This window comes from Tenrec ecaudatus, chromosome 9, assembly GCF_050624435.1.
Source record: "Tenrec ecaudatus isolate mTenEca1 chromosome 9, mTenEca1.hap1, whole genome shotgun sequence".
Lineage (NCBI taxonomy): Eukaryota > Metazoa > Chordata > Mammalia > Afrosoricida > Tenrecidae > Tenrec > Tenrec ecaudatus.
Window position 1 is genome coordinate 150,068,313 of NC_134538.1, and position 22,958 is coordinate 150,091,270.

At 48.4% G+C, this 22,958-nt stretch overlaps 1 protein-coding gene across 2 annotated transcripts in view; it reads left to right on the plus strand.

Moving 5' to 3' along the window:
* The first annotated feature begins 456 nt into the window (after positions 1–456).
* MKLN1 (muskelin 1) overlaps positions 457–22,958 on the plus strand; it is a 337,081-nt gene continuing 314,579 nt past the window's right edge. Inside the window, exons 1-2 of one of the 2 annotated variants that reach the window (XM_075558675.1) lie at positions 457–843; positions 2,557–2,649. The gene's annotated coding sequence lies outside the window, so the exon portion shown is untranslated. The remainder of the gene's footprint in view (positions 844–2,556; positions 2,650–22,958) is intronic. The other variant, XM_075558674.1, reaches the window with a different exon arrangement.

Sequence of the window (22,958 nt, forward strand, 5' to 3'; positions counted from 1 at the left end):
CCTTTTAGAGGAAAAACTAGAGCGTTTGTGTTGGGAGAAGGATGGGGTATTTCGCAGGCAAAGAGATCGTGACTACCGGGTCACCACTTCTCTGATTCCCTCTCCCTCAGTCCAGCCTTGGTGAACGTGAACGATCTTGATTCACTAAATCTATTAGAATATGCCCCCCCCACACCCTTCCACCTCTACCCCACCCCCACACTTTTAAAAAAACTTCTCTAGCTAATGCCTAATCCCTGACCCCCTTCCCTCCTCTTCTAACCTGTGGGGTCAGCTCACTTCTCAGGGAGCTGGCCTCCTCTTCCAGCAACCCCACCTCTACCTTTTCTGGGCCTTTCCTTTCTCTTCTCAGCAACTCTACCCCTTACCTCTCCCTGACCCCTCACCTCCTTCCCGGCCTGACCCCAGCCTCTGCTCCTCTTAGCGGCCGGCCTGAACCAGCCGAGGCTCACCTCCACACCCTCCGTTCCACCCCATCTCTCCATGGCCAAGCCCAGCGTCCCTGCAGGGCCAGCCCAGCCAACCTCATTTGTCCCCTTGTACCAGGCTGCGAAAGGAGTGTGTGGAACCTAACAACCCCCCCCCCATCCCCGCGAAAGCCCCCGGTCGTGGCCCCTGCCTCGCCCCCGCCCTCCCCCTCTCGGGGTGCGGCGCTGCGGGGCGGACGGCGGGGACCTGGTGCAGCAGCTGCGGTTCCGCTGTGTCATGCAAGAAGGCGGCGGCGGCGGCGGCGGCGGCCGGAGTGGAGGGAGGAGGGGAGGAACCCGATCTCTCCCGGAGCGCAGGGCCGGAGGCGAACTCCACGCTCCCCGGGAACCGCCCGGCCTTCCCCTCGGGCCCGGGGTAAGTGGGAGCGGCGCAGGGGGTCGCCTGGGGAAGTGGGTGCGCAGGGGGGCCAAGTGGGGAAGCGGGGGGGGGAGCCTGGAGGCCCCCGGCACCAGGCCCCACCGAGGGCGCCCAGTGCCCAGCTCAAAAGACGGGCCCAAAGGAGGACCAGCCAAACACAGCAGCTACTGAGGTTCCAATGGCGCCCTGCACTTGACCCAGGCTGTCAGAGGGCGGGGAACTGCACCCCAGAGCCGGGACCCAGCGAGGCAATGATTCAGGGTTTGAGACACGGCATCCCGGCAGGCTTGGCGCGGCAGGGCACCGCGGACTCGCCAAGCCGACAGCCACCGGAGACCCACGGCCGGCTGCGCTTTCTGGGTTGTTTAAAACCCGGGAAGGGGCTGGGAAGCTTGCCCAGCCTCGCTTGAGCCACGACAATAACGCTCCTGGCTAGCGGCCTGGACAGCCAACCTCTGGTGCAATTAAACAATCAATAGGAAGACTACTTCTGTTCCCCTCACTGCCCACCCACTCCTCCTCCAAGCCTCTAGGACTTAATGGGGGAGAAAACGATTGCACTCCCTCCCACCAGCCCCCCTGTCAGCACCCCCACAGCACACACTGCCACCCCCCTCCGCTCCCACCCCCTCTCCCACAGCCTTTGCCCTACTGGCCAGTGTGGGGCGAGGAGACTGCCTTCCACGCCAGCAAGATCCCCTCCCTTTGCCCTTTCACCCAGGAGATCCGCAAACAGGGACAGTGGAGCCACAGACAAGCTGGGCAGAGGGACCTCGCTGAATGCAAGTCTGGGGACACCCCCCCCTTTTAATCCCTTTCCATGACACTCCTGGAAAATGTCAATGCACTCTTCTAAAACATGGATTTGTTGTTGGTGGTGGTGGTTTTTCCAATGCCAGCCACACAGCTAGAAGGGGCGGGTGGGATTAACCCAAAGGCTAGTGCCTGTCTCCACCGTACATGCTGTTGCTAGGGAACGCAAGCGCATCCTGCTTTCTAACCACTGGCGTGGTTCGTGGAAATCAACCTGCTCGGGCTGTTATTAAAATGAATGGCACTTGGTTCATGGCGTCCTCCCTTATCCCATAGCATCCTGGGTCGCCAGCCCATGGCCTCACACCCACGTCTCTTTTTTCCGAATTTGATTTCTGAATCTGCGTCACTACCAGAGACACTCAACTCAGACAGGAACCAGTCAAGTTTACTTCCTGTTTCTCAGAACTGGTTTCTATTTGGTCTCATAGCACTAGCTGGTACACTAGTATCAAACAGAATCCTCTTAGAAAGGAACCCGGGCTGTCATGAGAACACATTATTCCCACCAAGCTTAATTCCCATGGAAAAAACGTCATTTGAGGAGTTTAGTAGACTGCCAATTTCCATGTGAGAAAACCATTCTTGAAACGGCAGAGCCTTGAAAAAGAATCCATCGTCTCTATTTCTTTCGCCCAGAAGTTCCCATTCCTCGGCACAGTAACTAAAACAAACTCCACTGGAGAGGCTATTTGAATGTGACATTCCCAAAATGAAACACAGAAAATACACATGGAAGCTGGGGAGGTCATTTAGGTTGTGTAAGGCATACCATCGACTGGAATCCAGGCCCAGAGAGGACAAATATCCTTGGGGGGGTGGCCTAGTAATCAAGGAACAGCATGTGACTATGAGACAGCAGCATCGATCACTTCTGTACAATGGTCTCTTTCCCAGACCTGCCTGGACCAGACAATCCTGCTTTCCCCCTGATCCTCCCCACCTCAAACAAGGCACTATCATCAAGATCAAGGCTATGGGACTAGTTGGGTGAGTTCTGACATAGGACATTTCTTCTTGTTGTTTAGTGCCCCGGAGGTAGTTATCACTCATAGTGACCCTTTGCACAACCCACTCAAACACTGCCCAGTCCTGTGCCATCCTCACTGGTACTGTTATGTCTGCGCCCATTGCTGCAGCCACTATGCTAATCCATCTCCCAGTGGGTCTTCCTCTCCCTACCCCCCACTCCACCCCCTTGCTTACCTTTTACTTTACCAAGCATGAGGCACCATGGTGGGCCTTCCCGTGTCTACTTCCAAAGGCAAATGAAAACTTCATTGAAAATGCTAGACTAGACAATCTCTGAGATCTCTTCCATTTACAAAATTCTATAAAACATTAAGGAGCCCTGGTGGGTGACAAGTTGGCCTGCTAACCAGAAGGTCAGCAGTTCAAAACCACAAGCTACTCCGTGGGAGAAAGATGAGGCTTTTACCCCCGCATCAATTTACAGTCTCAGAAGCCCACAGGGACAGCTCTACTCTGTCCTCTAGGGTCTCCGTGAGGCAAAATTGGCTCTCTGCTTTTTTTGTCAGGGTTTTTGAGTTATATAACATCGAACTCAATGACCTAAGACTTGCAGTGTTAGCAGGATTTTCAAGGTTAAATTTGCACACTGAACCTCTAATAAGAGAGTTATGAAGATCTTGGGAGGAAATAATTCACTGTTGTCATGATTTGTTTAGTGCCAGTAGCCAGATCATCAAATAAAATCTGCATTGCTCCTAACATACTTAGCTGCCTGCGTGTGCTGGTGGTGTTGTGAACGTAACAAGATTAAAAAGAGGCACAAAGGATCTAAAGGTGTAGAGAAAGCTCTTTCCATTCTTTCAGGTTTAGTTAAACCAAAATAGTTCGATGAACAAAATAACGGGATGAGGGAGGAAGGGCTACAAAAGAAATAAAGGTCTAACTTTTCGTTGTAATTCAGGATATGGAACAAGGGATATCAGTGCTGGTGTCAGATGGATCTTGACTGAGAGCAGAGAACACCAGAAAGATGTATGTCAGCGATTTACTGTCTTTGCGAAAGTGTTTGTGTGGATAGCCAAAATCAGGGGACAGCATTGCCAGGAACAGGAAGTTCAGAACACTTTATTGTGCCCATGAAAAACCTGTACATAGACCAAGAGGCTGTTGTTCAAACAAATAAGGGGATCCTGTGTGTGTTGTTCAAACAAACAAGGGGATCGTGAAAGGTGTGTGTCAGCGTTACAGCCTCCCACCATAGGCATTTACACTGTATGCCGAGCAAGTGATCCAAGAAGCTAGGCTACAGAAGAACATGGCATGAGCAGGAGAGGAAGACTCATGTCAACCTGGCAAATGCTTGATGCAGGTCAAAGACTTGTCACCCTTCAGGATGGGTTACAATAAAGGGGAAAAAATTCTCACCACTGGGCCAATAAGCCACATCATAATTGTGGTTGTTGCTAGATACCACCAATTTGATACTAATTCATAGCAACTGTCTCATTGGTTCTGACTCATAGGAACCCAATGCACAACAGCAGGGAACCCTGGCTGGTGTTAGAAAGAAAATGCCATTTTGGGGACTGAAGTCAGCCTGACCCCAAGTCACGGTATTTTCAATCACTTCATTTGTATGGGAAAGCTGGACAATAACAAGAAATAAGGAAATCCAAAGAAGAATGGATGCCCTTGATCAAAGAGTTGATAAAGAATATTAAACACACCAGGTACAATGAACAAATCTGTCTTGAAAATACAGCCAGAGCTGCTCCTTAGACATGATGGTGAGCCTTGTCTCATGTACTTTGGCCATGGGATCAGAAAGGACCAGTCCCAGAAGACGAACATCAGTGGGTGGGTGACAGAGAAAAAGACTCTCAAGGAGATGGATTAACACAGTGGCTGTGATTAATGGGCAGCTGGACTGGCATAAATCACAAAAGATAAACTAGATCCTATCACTTCCCTTCTTAGAATCATTCCATGGCTCCTGGTTGCTCATGGAATAAAGCTCACACTCCTTTCTGGATCTACAAAACCTTATGTGGTATTTCAGGCCACCTCTTCAACCTCTTTATTCAGTGTCCAACCTTCACATGCGTACGAAGCCATTGAAAATACCATGGCTTGGCCTCAAAATAACAACTTTGCTTTTCAATACACTAAAGAGGTCACGTGCAGCAGATTTACGTCCAGCAACTAGTCTTTTGAGCTCTTGACTGCTGCTTCCATGAGCATTGATCGTGAACCCAAGCAAGACAAAAATTCTTGACCACTTCAACCCTGTCTCCACTAATCATGATGTTACCTGTGGGTCCAGTTGTGAGAAGTGTGGTCTTCTTCACATTGAGTCATACTCCATTCTGGAGGCTGCAGTCCTTGATCTTCATCCGCAAGTGCTGCGAGTCTTCCTCGCTTTCAGCAGACAAGATTGTTTCATGTGCATATCAGGTTGTTTGAATAAGCCTTCCTCCAGTCCCGATGCCATATTCTCCAGTCAGCCAGCTTCTCTGATGACTTGCTCAGCATACAGACTGAATTCAGTATGGTGAGAGGATACACACCTAACTCACAACTTCCCTCATTTTAAACCATGCAGTTTGCCCTTGTGCTGTTTGCATAACTGCCTCTTGATCCACATACAAGTTCCACATGAACACAAGAAAGTGTTCTGTAATTACCCTTCTTCTCAAGATTATCCATAGGTTGATACGATCCATACAGTTGACTTCCTTGACATAGTCAATAAAACACAGGTAAGCATCTTCTAGTACCCTCTGCTTTCAGTCAAGATCCTTCTGACATCAGCTATGATAGGATAGCCGCGTCTTCTGCACAATTGTACTTGCATGTGATAGCAGGTATATTGCTCCAAAACTTGAGCATTCTGTTGGGTCACCCTTCTTTGGAATGGGTACAACTTTGGATGAATTTGAATTGTGAGAACGCAGAAGAATATTGAGAGTACCATGGATAGCTAAAAGGCCCCCCAAAAAATCTGTCTTGGAAGAAATATGTCCAGAATGCGCCTTAGAGGCAAGGATGGCAAGACTTCTTATTCTGACGTACTTTGGACGTGTTGTCATGAGAGACCAGACCCTGGAGAAGGACATCGTGTTTGGTAAAGTGGAGGGGCAGAGAAGAAGAGGAAGGCCGTTGAGGGGCTAGGTTGACACTCTGGCTGCAGTCATGGGCTGCAGCACAGGAAACGGTGAGGATGGTGCCGGACTGGGCAGTGTTTCCTTCTGTTGTCCATCAGGCTGCTGTAGGTCAGAACCGATTCCATGGAACTCCCAAACAGATTCAACCTCATCACCTACGCCTCTCCTTTGACCCTACCTAATGGTCCTTTTCTGCCGATCCACTCAACCATCTGACTTATATTTTCCGTAGCAGCGAAATGTTACCACCAAAACCTTTGGGTGCTATTTTTGTATCGCTTTGATTGAGAACCCTTCTTGGCGCACAACATCGTTGTTAGGTGCTGTCGGGTTGGCTCGGATCATAGGGACCCTGTGCACCATGAGCCATCCTGTGCCATTGTCGTAACCATCACTGTGTTTGAGCCTGTTGTTGCAGCCACTGTGTAAACCCCTCGCGTTGAAGGGCTCTCTCTTTTTCGCTGGCCAACCAAGCATGGTGTTCTTCTCCAGGGACCGGTCCCCTCATGATAACATGGCCATGGCACCTGAGACAATGCTCACCATTCTCACTTCTAAGGAGCATTCGAGTTGTCCTCCTCTCAAAATAAATGTGTTCGTTTTGACAATCTGTGGTACAGTCAGTGTTCTTCATCAATACCATAATTCAAGGGCATCAATTATTCCTCGATCTTCCTTATTTATTGTCTAGCTTTCCTATACCTAGGAGGTGACAAAATATCACGACTTGGATCAGGCAGATCTTAGTTCTCACAGTGACATCTTTGCTTCTTAATATGTTAAATGAATCTTGTGTAGCAGATTGACCTAGTGAAAGATATTCTCTGATCTCCCGACTTCTGCTTTCATGAGTATTGATTGTCGATCCTAGTAAGATGAATTCCTTGACAACTTCAACCTTCTTTTCATCATGAAACATTATGATGTTGCTCACTGGTCTGATGTGAGGGCATACTATTTTCCATTGTTCAAGTGTAACCCAGACTGAAAGGTTGCAGGTCTTTATCAGTAAGTGCTTCAAATCCTCTACATTGAGCAAGCAAGGTTATATCATCAGGATTCCCCAGGCTGCTGATGAGTCTTTAACCAATCCTGATGCCATATTCCTCTTCATATATTCCAGCTTCTTAGATTATTTGCTCATTATACAGATTAAATACGTATGGTGGAAAGATAGAACCCAACACATACCTTACTAATTTAAGACAACACATTATCCTCTTGTTCTATGGGCAGTTTTTGCTTGAGTACAATTACGTGTTCTGAAATTCCTATTCTTTATCATGTTATCCATAATTTGTTATGATCCGCACAGTGGAATAATACCTTTGCACAGTCAATAAAGCACAAGCAGATGTCTTTCTGGTGTTCTCTGCTTTCAGCCAAGATCCAGCTGACATCAGCAATTATATCCCTTATTCCGTGTGCTCTTGAGTTTCCGCCAATTCCCTGCCTGTACCGCTGCAACCTTTTTTGAGTTAGCTGCAGAAGATTTTACTTGTGGGAGGGATTAATGATTGTTCAATAATTTCTACATTCTGTTGGACCACCTCTTTGGAATGGGCACAAACATAGGACTCTTTCAGTCAGTTGGCCAAGGTAGCTCTCTTCCTACCATCTTGGCATAGATGAGTGTGTGTTTCCAGCTTGGCATCCATCTGCTGAAACACCACAGTTGGTAGTTCAACAGTTTCTGCTTTTCAACTGTTCATTCAGTGTGGCTTAGGATTTCCCCCCGAAGACCTTTGAGTCTTGATCACGTGCTACATCCTGAAACGGTTGGACATCAACCAATTCTCTTTTGGTCCACTCCTCCCAACTTACTTAGATGCTTCATGCCTTGTTCAACAGCTTGCCGCTAGAATCCTTCAATATTGCACCTTGAAGCTTGACTCTTTCTTTAGTTCCTTCAGTTTGAGAAATGCCAAGTGCTGCCTTCCCTTTGGGTTTTCTAACTCCAGATCTTGGCACGTTTCCTTAGAATGCTTTACTTATTTGAAATCTATCTCTTTGACGCCACCATTTCCTCCACGTGCTTTAGCTGCTCTAAGTTCTAGAGCAAACGTCAGAGTCTCTTTGGCCTCCATTTCTGTCTTTTCCGTCTTTTGCGTTACCTTTTGCTCTCCCTGTGGGTGATGTTGTTGATGTAATCGGGTCTTCGGTCATTAGTGTTTGATGAGTCCAGTAGGTGCTTGAGGGGGTCTCTCAATCCAGGTGGCATCTGCTCAAGGGTTCATTTTGGTTCTTGTGGACTTATTTTCATTTTTCTTCAGCTTTAACTTGAGTTTGCTTGTGAGCAAGTGCAGTTTAAGAATGGGCAGTGACCAAAAAACAAACAAACATGTCGGTTTTAAGTGCCACCCAGTTGGTTCCAACTCCTAGTGATCCGATGAACGACGTAAGAAAACACTGACTTGTGTTGCTCCACCGCACAATCATGTCTCCTTAGGGTCTCCCACTTTTTCACTGAACCTCTATTTTACAAAGCGCCGTATCCTCCTCCAGGGATTGGCCCCTCCTGATCACATGACCAACGTACATGCAATGACGTCTCCTCCTCCTCAAATCTAAGAAGCGTTCCGGCTGTGCGTCTTCCAAGAGATCTGGTTCTTCCTCTGGCAATCCACGGTGGTTTCAGTGTTCTTTACCACAGCGCATCGCTGCTCTTTCTGTTGACCTCGTTCACCAGGGTTTTAAATTTTCAGAGGTCAAAGAGTCGATAGTTACGTGCCCGATGGGCATGCACATTCTCTGAGCTTTACTTGATAGCTAATTATAATAATATGTGCCTCGCTGACTTGTCGATGCCGGGAAATTTGGAGGTCAGCTACTTGGCTAATTGACTGGAAGAGATCCATATCTGTGCCCGCGCCAAAGGAAAGTGACCCAACAGAATGTTCAAATTATAGCACAATATCATTAATATCACATGCAAAGAAAAGAAGACCAAAATCCTCACAACTGGACCAACAGATAACATGATGATAGATGGAGAAAAGATGGAAGTTGTCAAGGATCTTGCCTTGCTTGGATTCACAATCAAGGCTCATGGGAGCAGCAGTCAAGAAATCAAAAGATGCACTGCATTGGGTAAATCTGCTGCACAAGACCTCTTCAGAGTGTTGAAAAGCAAGGAGGTTACTTTGAGGACTAGGGTGTGCCTGACCTATATTTTCCTTTGCCTCATATGCATGTGAACATTGGACATCGAATAAGGAAGACCAAAGCAGAATCAATGCATTTGAATTATGGTGCTGGTGAAGAATATTGAAAGAACCATGGACTGCCAAAAGAAAAAAAAATCAGTATATATATATACAGTATATATATATATATATATATATATATATATATATATATATATATATATATATATATATATATATATAGAGAGAGAGAGAGAGAGAGAGAGAGAGAGAGAGAGAGTATGCCTTAAAAACAAAGATGGTGAGACTTTATCTCATATGCTTTGGACATGTGTCAGGAGAGACCAGTCCCTGGAGAAGGACGTCATGCTTGGTAATGTAGAGAGGCAACGGAAAAAGAAGTCCTTTGGCAAGATGAACTGACACAGTGGCTGCAATAATAGGCTCAAGCAGAGGAACCATTGTGAGGATGGCCCAGGACCAGGCAGTGTTTCTTTCCGTTGTGCGTAGGTTGCTATGGGTTGAACTGTCTTAAAGGCACCGCAGAACAACAGCACAGGGTTATTGGGAAAATGAGATAAGTGTACACATTTGAGTCTTGCTGATCTATTTTCAGGAATTGTGAACTTTTGCAAATCAATCCTTAACCTCCGCACGTAGGCGTCTCCTGAAAGCGGCCCTTAATGATTACTCACTGTTAGGGAAACATCAACAAACTGTGGCTGCTAGAATACCAGCCGTCACATCCGTATTCACGCTACATTCTCAGGATTTAAATATATCTCAGTAAGAAGGAAAACCAGGCAAAGGGAAAAAGAGAAAAAGCATGTTAGACAGAACCTAGAAACCAGATTATTGAAGGAAAAAAATCCAAGTGTTCCTACAAATCAATAAGAGAAACATCAAAACCCTGGAAAACTGGGCAAAGATGATGACAAACAGATTGTAGCTAAGGAAATACAAATAGATATTAAGCATATGAAGAAAAAAAACCCCTCTCTCTTCCTCAGAGCAAGAGACATTCAAATTGAAACTGCAATGAGATTTTTAAAGATACATAGCAGGTTGATGAAAATAAACACGCTGAATAACAGTATTGGTTGGCCAGGCTGAGAACAGGCCCTTTCTTACATGTGAGAGGGAGGGAGGATTGGCACAGGCTCTGGGGTAGGAAAGCTCAGGATGTTTATCAAAGTTTTATAAAGCCTTTGACCTGCAGCTCCTCTTCTGTATATTCATCCAACAGATACATTGACACATCTATACGTATGTATATGTATACAGAAAAAGGGCTGATTCCGGATCGTTGCTGAGTAACTGCTCTTAGGATGAATGGAAACAGCCTCTATCAGTGGTTCTCAACCTGTGGGTCACGACCCCTTTGGGGGGTGTGTCAAATGACCCTTTCACAGGGGTTGCCCGATTCATAACAGTAGCAAAATGACAGTGATGAAATAGCAACAAAAATAATTTTATAGTGGGGGGGGGGGGTCGCCACAACATGACAAACTGTATGAAAGGGTCGGCGTTAGAAAGGTTGAGAACCGCTGGCCTGTCTAGTCATCAGTGGACAACTGTTAAATAAGCCGTACAGCTGAACAGGGAGCAGCTGTTAAAAGCGTGAGGACATTCTCGATGAAATGGTCCTCATGCGACTTTATGGAGTAAACAGATGGAGATGAAGAACAATGTATTTCACTAACCTCCTGTTTCTTTTAGAAGTCCCGCGCCACCCCCCGCCCCTTTTCTTTTTTTTTTTTGTTCTGGAAAACATGATCTGTCAGAAGATAAAAAGAGTCGAGCAGATATGGTGACACCAGTTGGAAGGGTCCAGGGTGAAAGATGATGGTTGCCTGGGCCGGTGGGTGGGGGTGGGTGGCAGGCGCATGATGGGAACGAGTTTCTGCTGAGTCATTTTAAAGAACTCGATTCCATGGAAATGGTGAGCTGGGAGAGCGAGAGTGTCAGGGTTGACTTTTCTGCCAAGATCAGAGGGTTGAGCGGAGTGGTCGGAATGGAGATGGAGGAGTCAGGGGGCACAGCTGCTTTGCTAAGAAGGGTCAAAGTCATGGGTGAATGGAGATGAGCCATTCAGAAGAAGAAAAGATTGCCTAGGGAGAGCAGATAGAATTGAGAGAAGAGTGGGCCCAGGACTAGCCTCTGATCACTAAGGAATTGTATGGGACAGAGTTAGCCATGGGGACGATCCTTAGAAACTAGAGAAACAAAACCAAGAGACCACCGTGTCAAGGAAACCGAGAGAAGAACCTTTGAAGAAGGACCAATTCACGTTCAACTTGGCGACGCAGAGGGGCAGTGGAAACGAGGAAAGCCCTGAGCAGGATACGTTGACACAGTGGGGCACCGGTGGGCATGAGGACCCGGTCATGTTTGCGCTGTTATACGTAGGTAGGGGCACTATGATTCAGAACCATTCAACACCCAACAACAACATCAACGGAAGGTCCAGGAAGACCATTAGAACTTGTTTCTCTCATAAACCCAACCCTCTAGCAAAGAGGTCCTCCGTGGATTTACTTTGATAATCCAGGGCTGGCCCTGTGCCTCCCACATAATACGGGAGCAGTGGGCTTTCATTAGATGTTAGAGAGAGAGAGAGAGAGAGACCTAGATAGGGACAGAGACACAGACACCGGGAGACAATAGGATTCATCTTGGAGTCCCCACAATGAAATAAATAAGAGTCTCTTGAACGTCGTTGTTAGGTGCCGTCGGGTTGGTTCCGATCCACAGCAACCTTCTTTCCGCACCACGGAAGGTAAAGCTGCTCTCTCTCAACCGTTGCTGCTGGCCTCTCTCTCGTCACCCACCCCTGAAGCAGTTGATGGAGTCTGAGGATCCGTTTGGTGGCACTCAAGCACTGTGAAGGCCCAGGAGCCCTGGCCCATTCGTCAGAGGGAAAGGGGAGTTTGAGCAGACAGAGCGTACCCGTTTCCCAGTTTGTTGCTCTTACTGCTGACAGGTGCTGCCGCTGGGGGCACAGACAGCAGAGGGGACGCGAGAAGGAACAGTTTGTTGGAACTTTGCTGATACTATGGACGCTGGACACGTTAAATTCGAACCTCTACAGAACAAGAGAAATGACTGCTAGGCCCAGTGCCCTTCTGTTAGAAACGGAAATGGTAACTGTGCTGTAAACAACATTTGAAAGGGGACGGCATGCTGTTTCACGTAGGGAGGCCAGGGGTCGGCAAACTTTTTGTGTACAGGACTAAGGAGGAAAGACTCTGAGCCTGGCGGGTCCTGCAGTCTTCGCCACAACGACTCAGCTTGTTCATTGCCGTGCAGAAGCCGCCAGATGCGCACAGCTGTGTCCCCAAACACCCGCTTTATGAATCCAGAAATTTGGCTTTCACCTTATCTTCACAGATCACAAAATAGGCTATCAGCCTTCTTTTGACACCCCCTCCCCCAACCACTTGTGGATGACGAGACCCGTGGGAACCAGAACTTCACGGCCCAGCTTTGCTTCTCTGGGTCTCGGAAACTGTCTCTCCCCCCCCGCCCCCCACTATTTCTGCCTGGAACGGGTCCTGGCTTCGGCAGGTTTTATCTGTACTTGGTAATGCTCTGCTTCTTACCTTGTGCAGTGCTAGGTCGTAGGTGCTAGGGAATGATGGTGCCCCTATTAAGGAGTTTTGTTTTGCTTTAATCTAGTTAGAGATGCAAGAGCATCGATGATAGATAAATGATAGAGAGAGAAATAGAATGATGACCAGATTTATATATATATATATATGTATGTATGTATATGTATATATGTATGTATATATCAAGCATCTAATAGGTCCCAGGAGAATTGTTCAGATGTGCTGCAGTAACCATGTAGTTACCTCAAAGAACAAGCAAGGAGTCAGACATAGCTCACCTTGTGATCCGCATTCTTTTGCATCCAAGCTGTGTGACCTTGGGTGGTCACCTAAACCAGGTGTGGTTTGCAAAGGGAGAGGATGAACCCCACCTCTGAAGGAGGTTATGGGAATTCTATGAAGATGGAGTCCGTAGATCAGTCGGGAAATCGCAGTGAGGATCCACAAATGGTAGCGCTCTTGGATTTTGGCAACCTGGCCACATCATTGGTTTAAAGGCCAAGAGGAGTAACCTGTAAGTCCAGAAGCTATGTACACATAGGGAAACACACAAACCTGAGGGGAGGATGCCGGGTAGAGAACGTACAGGTGAAAGGAAAAAAGAAAAAGTGACATGCTCAGGGTAACAGGCAGGAGGGCATCTGGCCAGGTGTGCGGCCTTGGTTTCCCCTAACACCTCATTGGTGGTTGTTTCATGTGTTGGCCTAGCTCCCCAGCCTTCCCAGTAAACCAGTTAAGCCAATGGTGACATCCTGCCATCTTATTGCCTTTTAGGTAGGTGCCCGGTCAGCCTCAGATACCTGTAGACTCTTCTGTTCTACCTCCCAACCCCTTTTGCCCAGTTCCAGCCTTTCACCTTGAACGCTACACCTTCCGTCTCTGGTCTTCCTGCCTCGTGTCCTGGGCTGGCTCTCCTTTGGGGCTCCACACCAAACCCTGGCCTCCTTCACTATGACTCTGATACCTTGTTTGGCCTGGCTCCTTCCCAGACATGGGCTGTGATCCTGTCAACACACATGCCTCACCCTCTGTGCTGGGAGACCCTAGACCTCACCCACCTTGTGGCCTGGCTTCTGTACTCACAGTCCGCACCCGAGAGTGCCTCTCCCCACCCCCATCCCCATGCACTCGCCACTGGCCTGCTGACAACATCAATAATACTTCTCCAGTACAAATGACCAACGTATTGGCACAGGGCAAGTAGAGGCATAAGGGTGCACGCCAGCTTCCCTGACATCCACTGCCAATCTCCTTCTGCTGAAAGCTGAGCATCAAATGAAGTTGCCGTGACTGAAATGCAAACTAATTGCTTCGCGAAGAGGTACTACGCTGTGCTTCATCCCAACCAACGAAGAAGAATGGGTCGGTGAAGTGGAAGTGACAGACAGCTCAGCGTAAAGGGCCACGGCACCCTTGGCTTTGTGATCGCCATAGCAGGGGACTCTGCTCTCGCTAGCCGGGCACAAAGGAGACTGGAGTAAGCCAAGAGGAAATGTAGGCACCAAACGCTGGGACTTAGAACTCCACGCAAGAGGAATCTGTTGATCGGCAGATTTAAATCTGTGTTGTCGGTGATTTACAGGGAACCTCTAAAAGGTTGACAAGGCTGCTCAGGGAGAGGTCGGACGGGTCTGCGAGGCTCTAAGACGAAGGCTTACAACAAGGAACCCTGGTGCCCAAATGGGTACTTATGGGCGTGATCCCGCTAACTAAAAGGTTACCCTGAGGACCCGCCTCCTCATTCCACAGGAGAAAGTCCTGGTGATCTACTCCCCCCAAAGTTGATCTAGGAACCCCAGGGGAAGTTCTGCTTTGTTCCAAGGCATGCCTAGGAGTTGACAATCGACATGACGGCACCCAACACAAACAAGGCCACACCCCCAGGAGGCACGGGCCTTGGAGCAGGACTGGCCAGCTTTGCACCCGACTGTAAGTGGGCTCCGGAAAGAGTTGTTGTCAGGTGCCATCAAGTTGGTTCTGGCTCATAGCGACCCGGTGCCCAACAGAGTAACACTGTTCACGCTGGTACTGTCCTCATGAGTGTTCTTGTGTTTGGGCCCGTTGCAGCTGCTGTGTCACTCCACCTTAAGGGTCTTTCTCTTTTCCTCCCCCCCATACCCCCCCCTGCCCCGCTCTACCTTACCACGCATGATGTCCTTCTCCAGGGACTGGTCTCTCCTGACAACATGTCCAAAGTACATGAGACAAGGTCTTGCCATCTTTGCCTCTCAGGAGCATTCTGGGAAGACAATTGACTGATTTTGCTTCTTTTTTCTTTGTGTGTACTAAGTGTACAAATGAAGACGGGGTAGGGGTATTGACTAGGACAGATTGCTCATGCTAAGACTTAATTGAATTAAAGGATCAGTCAACGATAGCGTGTTCTCGATTCTCAGGTACAGATGTTTCCCCTGTTTTACTGTTTCTCAATTCAGAGTGGTCAACAGGTGTGTCTCATATGACAGTGGCTTCTTTCGAAAGAGCTCTGCTACAGTCATTAAAAAGTGGTGCACCGTGCAGTAACTTGGCCTGGGAATGGAGGAAAGACGGGATTGTATCCGCTTAGCTCTTCTGATGCCAACTACGCTCAGCAGGCGAGGGCCACTCTTTGTGCCATCAGATGGACTCCAGCTACCCCATGTGCTTCAGGGGAGAGCAGTGAGCCACGGGTAATGTTTGGGTGTAGAGCTCCAGCTCTCTCTTCTAATACACCCCTGGGTGGATCTGAACCGCCAATCTTCTCATGAGCCCTTGAGTGTGCAGCCATTTTTGCCACCCAGGTGCTCTGGCACTGTCTCCAGTGCCCCCCACCCCCAAGGTAGGAGCCAGAGCACAGTTGGCTGTCCCTGGCGGGTGCAGAGGACAGTGGGTCAGCACAGCTGCAGAATCGAAGCGCAGCCAATCCTAGAGGCAGGACTGAGTGAAAACTGAAGGGAAGAAACTGGCATCGGAACCCAGAAGGGGAGACAAGAGGCTATTGCCAGCCCACAAGTCACATCCGTGGGGCGCAACAAGTGGAATCCAACTGCGTCCTTTGAAGCCACTACTGGTTCTTCCTCCCCACCGGCTCTCTGTCCTGCTGTCCTCATCCTAGACCTCTGAGGTGTGTACTGTGATTACTTCCCCTGTGCAGTGGCCAAATGATATGCCCACCATCCCGTGCGCTTCTGCTGATTAGGATGGAAGATTGGGGGCACACTTGTCATCTACCGCATTGGACGGAAGTTTTCGTGAGATCCTGGTGGACAAGATCATGGAGACAAATACTGACACCGGCGTAACAGATGAAATCATTGTACCAAAATGTATGGCTGAATAGAAACTGGCTACTGGAGGCATCTCCTTCCTCAGTTATCAGCATGGCTACAGACCTGCCCAAAGACCAGGCCACTGTACAGAAATCGGTGGTCTGAGAGCAGGGAGGGCAACCGTATCAGACCACAAAAGAGAGGATGATGACATCATCGCAGAAGTGTCAGGATATAATGTGACAAACAAACTAGCAACAACAACCCGAACCCATTGCTGTCAAGCTGACTCCAACTCGTAGCAACTCTACGACAGAGCGGAAGGGCCTCCGAGGGTCTCGAAGGCTCTCTTTCTCCCGTGGAGCGACTGGTGATTTGAACTAACAACCTTTTGGTTAGCAGCAGAGTTCTTAAACAGGGTGCCACCAGGGTTTCTTTATATCACTTCGTAACTGCCAAGTGGCATCTCTTCATAACTGTCAAATGACCCCCTGACTCGTCTGCAAAAATCACATCATGGCATACCTGCGAAACCATTGAGAACGATGGATGGTCCAGCCACGCAGACACAGACCCTTGCCCACCATGGCGGCGTTAGCCCTGCCGCGCACCTCAGCACTGATCCATGCCGGATGTCATGAACACACAAGTAGTCAGATAGTAGACGCTGTACCTTAGTCGTCAATGTAGAAGTGTAGGCAAGTGAGGAGGTGCTCCTGTGAGGAGCAGGTGTGAGTAACGCGGACCATGGACCGAGTAACACCTACCACGCACCGAGTACTTCTCATTGCGAAGTCTGCACACTTGCTTGTCGCGTCCTTCCCTAGAAGTTGCCGCCACGGTTACGGTCCTCATCTTCCTGTCACAGATGACAAGACCAAGGCTCGAGGTGGTCCAGGAACTCGCTTCTGGTTACAAAGCTTGTAAATAGATCAGCTGGGACTCAGTCCCAAAAAGTCTGGGCTCAGAACCCACGGTCTTAGCTATGATACAGCGGTGTCTTCTTTGGGTCCCAGGCGTCTGTCCTGAACAATGGTTTCTACTGGAAGAATGGAACACAGGACTATTTCGGGAGCACTTACGTTAACTGTTTTGCCACCCACATTTAAGCCTTAATAACCACCTTGTGGCTATGACCAGTCCTATTTTTAAAAAATATTTTTAAATGTTATTTAATTTTTTTTAACTAGTCCTATTTTCACTGAGCAGCAAGTTGAGACTCAGAGAGCTCATAGGACTTGTCCAAGGTCACTGAGCTACGTAACAAAGGCAGAATTCGCCTCTAGATCTGCCCAACCTTTAAGCCGGTGCTTTTTTCTACTACCACGTGGAGCTAACATGCTGTTTAGAAATTTGAAAAAGAAAGAAAGACTTCAAAAGACTTTGGAAAGCTAACCTCATGAAAATTAAATTGTAATATAACATAATACATAAGAAAAAGGGTAATCTCTCCCATTGGTTTTAAAACATCCATGGTGGGACTGTAGGCTTTGGGAGACCTAGTCTATCAACCTGTCAGGTTCGAGAGACGGCAGGATTTGGGTTGGTTGTGAAGCTGCATGAGTCAGCAGTGTGGCGGCTAGAACACTTGGGCCATCTCAGCAGGACCTTGCCCTGGAAAAGGGACACTGGTGTAGGGCAGATGGAGAGCATCGCCATTTACTCTGAGGACCCCGTTTTCAAGGGGGCTTTTGACAGACCGGATTACAGAGGCCCAGTGGAGAAAAGTCAGCTGGTCACAAAGTCCACACACCCATGAGGATGGGATGATTTCACAAAGGGGGGGATGCCGTGGAGAAGCCAGGTGGGGTGGAGAAGCAAATTCCACAAGCTGGAAGTCTGCTGGGTGGAAGAGACCCTCCTTCCATTTTGTGTGACTCCAGCGAACAGACAGATGTGGTGGGAAGGAGGCAGGTTTTGACCCAGAAACTGAACAAGCAAGACGGACTTCTTCCTTCTGGAGCACTGCGGCCATGAGCCTCCAAGGCCAGCGCTTGAGACAGGGCCGGCCACGGACAGCGTGCTGCAGGGAAAGCCCAGGAGAGCGTTGTGCAGAAAGCATTGAGTTGCTGTTTCTGGTGACGGAAAGTTTGGCAGTGGGCATCAGTGGTGGCCGCTCAACACAGCGGATGTCACTGAACTGAAAGGATCCAACTGCATTTTCTTTTCAATCACAAGAAGAGCACACCCCAAAAGCACAGGGCTTGGCTTGTGAGCTTGTGCGTTCTTAAGAGATGTTTGGGCAGAAGCTAGTGGGCCACCTCGCAAACTTAAGACTCCATCCCATGAGACAAACCAACGAGATAACCCTGACCTTGGCTCACCTCCACCTCCTTCCCAGCCTCTCCCGGCTTCCTTCACAGCCAAGCTCTTAAAAAAAAAATTAGAAATCATTTTATTGCCCGATACTGCTAAGAGGGTGATAATGACAGGTGCTAAAGATTGGTCATGGGTTTGACAACATTTTATTGGAGGCTCTTACAGCTCTTGTAACAATCCATACATCAATGGTATCAAGCACATTGGTACATGTGCTGCCATCATCGTTTTCAAAACGTGTGCTTTCTACTTGAGCCCTTGGTATCAGCTCCTCTTTTCCCCCTCCCTCCCTCACCCTCCCGCCCTCCCAACCCCTTGGTACATTATAAATTACTTTCATATCTTACATGTCTGCTGTCTCCATTCAACCACTTTTCTATTGTTTGTCCCCTAGTGGCAGGGTGGTGGTGGTTATACGTCAATCATTGTGATCGGTTCCCCTTTGTCCCCCCGCCTTCCCCCTACCCTCGTGGTATCACTATTCCCATTATTGTTCCCGAAGGGTTTATCTGTTCTGGATTCCATGTGTCGAGAGCTCTTATCTTACTAGTACACATGCTCCTGTCTAGCAGGATTTGTAAGGTAGAACTGGTGTCATGATTGTAGGGGAGGGGGAGGAGAAAGCATTAAAGAATTAGAGGAATGTTGTGTGTTCCATAGGTGTTGTACTGCACCTGGCTGGCCAATGAGAAGTTCTTAGTCGACTTCCAGTCTGCCTTCTACCTTTCTAGAAAGTATGCTCCTCCTAATTACCCATCTTCTCACTCATCCTACCTTCCCTAGGGAAGAATTGGTGGTCCGTTTCCTCTTTGGAAGTTTCTTCTTTCTTGGCTTGCAGACATGCCTCTGCACTGTTCTCATCCTACCTCTTTGCCTGCCTCTTTCCAGCCCCTTCCCCTAGAACCTCCTCCTCAGCAGGCTGCGACCCATTCCCCCTCTACCGCTCTCCCCGTCCCACCCCCAACAGGGATTCTGTTCTTGTATTCTCTCTGCCCTTCCCTGCATACTCCACCCATTTGGAGGACATAGCTACCAAAGGACATTGGCATCCAAGCCTATCAAATCCAAACCTCTTTCCTGAACCACAGCCTGGACATCCTACTATCAACTGAATGTGCTGCCCTCTCCACACTCCTCTCCGTCCCCCATTGAGCTCAGTTCAACCTTGACCTCTCCTGCTACTACTAAACGTCTATCTAATCAATAACTAGGTCCTCGGTGCTCTTTCTAAATCTGCCTTGTGCTGTCACTGAATCATTCCCCCCTTAGTCCCGTTTTGTTGACTCTTACAGACATCTTGTATTGGGCCTGGCGGATTACATTCTCCCTTTACTCTGGCTCAACTTTCACCTATTCTAGAGAAGGGTACCATCTCTCACCTATTTCCAAACCTCTGATAGCCTTTTATTGCCTTCAGGACAAAGTGCAGACTCCTTAGCTCTGAATCAAGATTCTCCACAACCTGCGTGACTAACCCTCTCCAGCTCATTCTCGACTTCTCCCTTTTCTCTGGATATAGTGTTTGCCTTCACTTTTATGCCCCCCTCCCCCACCTCTAATTTCCCCAATGAAAATGCCACATTTCTCCTGCTGGCCCGCTCAGCTCACCCTTCAGTATCCAGCCCAAACTTCAACACCACGGGGTGACTAAACCCTCTTCAACTTCAAGTCAGGAGTTCCTGGGACACATCAGGGTGAGCGATATGGCATTTAAAGTAAAGGTCTTGATGGGCGATCGATCAGATCATGGAAGATCAAGCCCAAGCACTTGGGCCCTAGTAACATTCAGAGATCTGGGAAGGACCTAGGCCAGTCAGAGAGACAGAGAAGCAGTGATGTAGGAGGAAAGCCAGCGTGGTGTGGTGTGGTGTGATAGAAGCCAAGTGAAGAAAGGGCTTTCAAAAAGAAAGACTGGGGGAAGAGAGGAGGCTTGAGAAGAAGAGCATAAGTAATCCTTGGTGCCTGAAACTGCTAAGAGCATGATAGTGACGAGAGCTAAAGATTGGCCATTGGGTTTGATAGCACAGAGGTCGGTGTGACCTTCACAGATGTGTTTTTAGGGGTACAGTGGGACAGAAGACTGATTGGATTGACTTTGAGAGATATTAAGGAATGAAGGTAGATATGTTTGCTGAGTACAAAATGATTGAGAAGTGATGGTTTAGAGAGGCTTTCAAGATTGTTCAGGAGCCAAAATGGATGGAGTTCTTTTGAAGCTCAGAATCATTCCCAAAGAGAAATCATGATGGGATTTTTGCCGTGTAAGGCTTCTCTCTTATTATTATTTTTTTTTGCAAGTCTTTGCAAGTGACAAGAGAATTTCTTGTAGGATAACGGAGATGGTGGGGTTGGTCCAGGAAAGGTTCTGTCTGTGTTTGGTTGAAGAAGGCCTTTGTGCATGACTTCTCAAATGTTCCAGGGCAAAGCTGTTCCCGACTGGGGTCCAGGCTTGCCAAAGACTGTGGTCCCACATGCATCTTGCTAGTGTGTGGGGTTGCTGTCCCACAGCCTGGGAGACTGGTTTCTCATTCTCTTGAGAAGGGATGGACAGGCAGACTTGACCTATCCAATGTGGTGGCCAATTTGAGAATACCGCATTTGGAAGTATTTCTGTAGAAAATGTCTATGTTGACATAGTTGCAGAAATGGGCAAGAAGGACATCCTTACCCATCACCCCTTTAGAATACCGAAAGCGTCGTATGGGGGATGCAACCCTTGGGTGGGCCAAACCCACAGTTTCAGTAGGCAGTGGGGGACAGACCCCATCGAGAATGTGTTCTGACCTGTGTGGTGGAGGACAAACAGCCCGAGAGCCCTCTGTCTCCTTTCCGGGAATCGTTGCTGATGGTGTCCTGTGCTATGAACCAGGACCAGCCCTAGTGGGATTGAAGCCCCTCCTGCCAGACCATATTTCCTTAGTCCCCCAACATACCAGCTGCTCTCTGGCATGCCACATGCTGAGCCTCCACCTGGAGTGCCCCACTTGCCTTCTTCCCGGCATGCTCAGCTCCGCCGGCACCTGCTCGAGGTCTCCCATGTAGCCTCTCACGGAACCCTCTCTCTGCTCCTCAAAGCACGCTGGGGTTACAGCGCATCACCACACGTACCATGGCGAGCTGTGATTGCGTACTCATCTGGCCCCTCACTGGACTGGGAGTTTATTGAAGTCAATGACTTTTGTCTCAGCCCTCGTCTTGTCCTCTGTTTCTAGAACCGTGCTTGTACAAGAGACGTGAACAGATTGGGAAAGTGCTGACATCATCAGTGGCCCTATACAGATGTTGTTGTTGTTGTTGTTGCTGTTGCTGTTGGCTGCCTTTAGTTGGCCCATGTATAAATGGACGAAATGCTACCTGGTCCTGGGCTATCCTCCTGATCGGCTGCGGGTCGGACCATTGTGATCCATCGGGTCTTCATTGCTGATGTTCAGAAGTAGATCACCTGGCCTTTCTTCCTCGTCTGTCTTACTCTGGAAGCTCCACTGGAACTGGCTCATCCTAGCCACACACACACTGTCTTTGTGGTGGCTGAGCAGGAGGTGCGCTGCATGGGTCTCCGGCCTGGGACTTGAGAAGCATGCACATAATGGCACTTTCCAAGCCCAGTTGAGCGGGCACGGCCATCTCAATGAGACACTCAATTGACTTTTGAAAGGGGTGGCATGAAATCATGGCCTCTGTGTGGATGACGGGTGCCGAGTAGGCAGTGGGCATTGCCTCATTTGGATCAAGTGCTGGGAGAGAAAATTGATCCCCGGCTCACATGAACAACTTGGTTTTGTTCTTTCTTTGAAGCAAAGTGTTATTCTTTTTAAAATGTAAGGGCAAGAACACCTTGATGAGCATTGAGTGCATCACTGCAAACCAAACCGAACCCAGCTGTACCCTGTGAAATGTGCACGGACTGTCAAAAGAACAAACACATCTGTCTTGGAAGAAGTATAGCCGGGATGTTCCTTAGAAGGGAGGTTGCAAGACTTCAGCTCACATGCTTTGGACATGTGATCAGCAGAGGCCAGGCCCTGGAGAAGGACATCATGGTTGGTCAAGCAGAGGGGCAGTGAAAAAGAGGAAGGCCCTCGGCAAGATGGATTGACTCAGTGGCTGCAGCCATGGGCTCGAGCATAAGAACAATTGTGAAGATGGGGAACAATTGTGAAGATGGTGGTGTTTCGTTCTGTGGGGCATCAGGTCACTATGAGTTGGCACTGACTTGCTGGCACCTAACAGCAACAGCAACAACAACATGCCACCTCCTAAGTGAAAGTTACATGGAACCAACTATTCCACTGCCACGTGCCTTTCACGCATAATTTGTGAAACGGTCATAGCCTTGACTCGTCTTTCCCGCCTACGAGTGTGGCCATAAATTAGGTACTCCAAAATTGGTTATGATGTCTTCTTGGGAAGACAAGCTGGCGTCCCAAATGAGGTATTACGGTTTCAATTTTCCTTTTCAACCTCTTTACATGGAAATGAGATCAGAACTCAGCCTTCAGCCATCTCCAACGGGCAGATGATTGTTGACTGGAACGAAATGGAAAAAAGAAAAATCAGTGGAAAGCTGAGTCTGTGGAGCTCGATCTGGGTTCAGGCTGGAATCTTGCGTTGATCCACGATGTTGACCACTTCTCTATCTCTTCTCTGTCGGGGAAGTCACCACCGGAAGACATTGGAGCCTTTGAGTTCAATTACGATGTGCATTAACAGAGAATAAAGTTGCCCTTGATTGATTACACGGTGGGGGAAAATGTTTCAACGAATCAAGCTAGTTTTCTCCTTGACTTAGGGCCTGAAATAATCATGTCAGATTCTTACTACAACTCCCGGGCCTTCAGA